The following is a 2,573-nucleotide window of genomic DNA, read 5'->3' on the forward strand; positions in this document are numbered from 1 at the left end:
GACACTGAGCCAGAGACTAACAAAGAATACATGAGGTCAACAAAATCTAGCAAGACCACTGGACTTTTATCTTCTTAAATTTGCCCCTAATTAGGCTATCTCACACTGGGCAAGCCACTCATGGACCTCAGGTTCCTGTCTGTAAAAAAGGGGATTACACTAGCTTTATTGTTTCTTTCAGCATAAAAATTCTATGGGTTTTTTTAATTTAAAGAGAGAGCCCACCAAAATAATTCTAAGTACACTTCGATTTGCCATAAAAAAAAAAAACACAAAGAAATGCCATATTGCTCCCAAACACATACCCTCTCAGTATGCCACCTCTGCAAGCAGCATTAAGAAAGGTTTTAGAGAAAGCCACGAAACATTTGCCTTCCACACCCAAATTAGCTTAATAAAAACTACCACGTAAAACAAACGAAGAAAACTACCACATAAAAGAACAGAATCTGGGAGTGGCATGGAGGAGAAGGCAATCAGAACTACCGGGGGACCTTTACAAGGTAAAATGTCCATGGTTGCAAGTCAATGTTTTGTGATATTGTTGTCATGAATCATAATGTATTTATATTATAACTGTGTGGGAACATATGGATTTTACTTCTTTTCCCTTATTTGCCACTCACTACATTCAATGGCAATGCTAAAGACCCAATGTTAGATGTAAGAGAACTCATCTGGGAAATTCACACTTTTTGAAAATCTAATCTATAATAATTGTGATCTCTTGGATCATTTTAGCAACATTATAAATCAGCATTTTGGGTTTTTGACATGCCTACGTTCACTCAAATAAGCTGAAAATTAAATGTGAAATGTAGTATTTCACTTTTGAAAAAATGCAAAGAAATTTTAATCACAATTGTTCTCATCAAATACATATTGACTCTTGTAATATATATTTTTTTCTTTTGCAGTGTTCTTTTCTCTTCAACAACAACAAAAAACAACCTCTAAGTTCTCGGGCCCCAACCAGCTTTAAAAAAAAAAAAAATCCCACAGAGTAGAATTTTTGGTTGAACTATTTTAACCATAATCAATTCTCATTACTGTCAAGCTTTTAAGCAGGTCAAGAGAACTCTTAAAAAGGGAAGAGGAGGTTAAGGAGGAGAAAGAGGACTTGATTTATGCTTTTGCCATCCTTCCAGCTCTGTCAGACAGGCTGGAGACATTTCTGGAAGTAATCTCACCATGGCTGTCCAAGGAGAACCGCAAGTTCAGTTCAAACTTGTACTGGCTGGTGATGATGGTACTGGAAAAACTGCATTCATGAACGTCACCTGACTGGTGAATTTGACCTTGCGTGTTGAAGTCCACCCCCTTGTGTCCCATACCCACAGAGGACCTATTAACTTCAATGCATGGGATACAGCTGGTCAGGAGAAATTTTGTGGACTGAGAGACAGCTATTACATCCAAGACCTATGTGCCATTATAGTGTTCGATGTAACTTCAAGAGTTACTTATGAGAATATTCCTACCTGGCATAGAGATCTGGTGTGAGTGTGTGAAAATATCCCCAGCATGTTGTGTGGCAACAAAGTGGACATTAAGGACAGGAAAGTTAAGACAAAAATCAATCGTCTTCCACCAAAAGAAGCATCTTCTGTACTGTGACATTTCTGCCAAAAGTAACTACAACTCTGAAAAGCCCTTCCTCCGGTTTGGGCCCCCTAACTTGAAGTCTGTCGCCAGCCTGCCCTTGTGCCACCAGAGGCTGTCATGGACCCAGCGAAGGCAGCGCCAGCGGAGCACGATCTGGAGGTTGCTCGGACAACCGGTCCCAGACGAGGATGATGACCGGTGAGAAAAAGAAGCTGGAGCCCAGCTCAGAAGTCCTTTTACAGGCCACTGTCCTGTGGTGTCAGTGCTGCGGCGCGTTTGCCACTTGATTAAACAGCCAAGTAAAATGTGCGCTTCATCTTTGGGATACCGAGGAGATGAATGGGCTTCAGCGTAAATGTGGCAGTTAAAAAATACCTTCACGGTTTGGACCTGCAGATTTAGCTGTTTTGGAACACAGGCGTTTCCTTACTGAGTTCCACATACAAGACTGCTATTGAACATCACAAGTCAGTGGTGCAATCGTGTTTGTCACTGTCGTTCCCATTCTTTCTCATTTAGAATCAGAATAAAATTGTACTTCAAATTCTTTTTTTTAAAAAAAAAAAAAGGAAGTGAAAGAGTTTTTCAGTAAATATTATCATTCAACTGCACAGAAAAGAATAAAGAGGACTTCAAGATGCAACTAAGAACACAGTAAGATTGGATTACGGGTACTCTCAGGGCACACATCAAATCTAAGAACAAGATAAAAAGACAAAAATGTATTTCTTTTTGGATAGTATCTATTGGAAACGTGCAAGTAAAGTTCATATATGATAAAACTTATGCCTAGGAATGTCGATAGTAACTGTGTTCCCATATAGTATGCATAGAGAAATTGGGATGGCTTACGTTGCTGCCAAATTTAAAAGAGGTAAAATTTCTAAAAGCAGCAGTCTCAAATTAGATAAAACTTATTCTTAGAATATTCGAGTATCTTGCTCCCCTTCCACAATTAAATCGATGTA

The 2,573-nt window shown here is 39.0% G+C and overlaps 1 pseudogene across 1 annotated transcript; it reads left to right on the forward strand.

The window, feature by feature from the left end:
• Positions 1–1,191: 1,191 nt before the first annotated feature.
• LOC308257812 (GTP-binding nuclear protein Ran-like) lies at positions 1,192–1,807 on the forward strand (annotated as a pseudogene). Its single transcript has one exon. The product of its transcript is annotated as a GTP-binding nuclear protein Ran-like (transcript).
• The last annotated feature ends 766 nt before the right edge of the window (positions 1,808–2,573 follow it).

Source organism: Plecotus auritus (assembly GCF_963455305.1).
Source record: "Plecotus auritus genome assembly, chromosome: 9".
Classification (NCBI taxonomy): Eukaryota; Metazoa; Chordata; class Mammalia; order Chiroptera; family Vespertilionidae; genus Plecotus; species Plecotus auritus.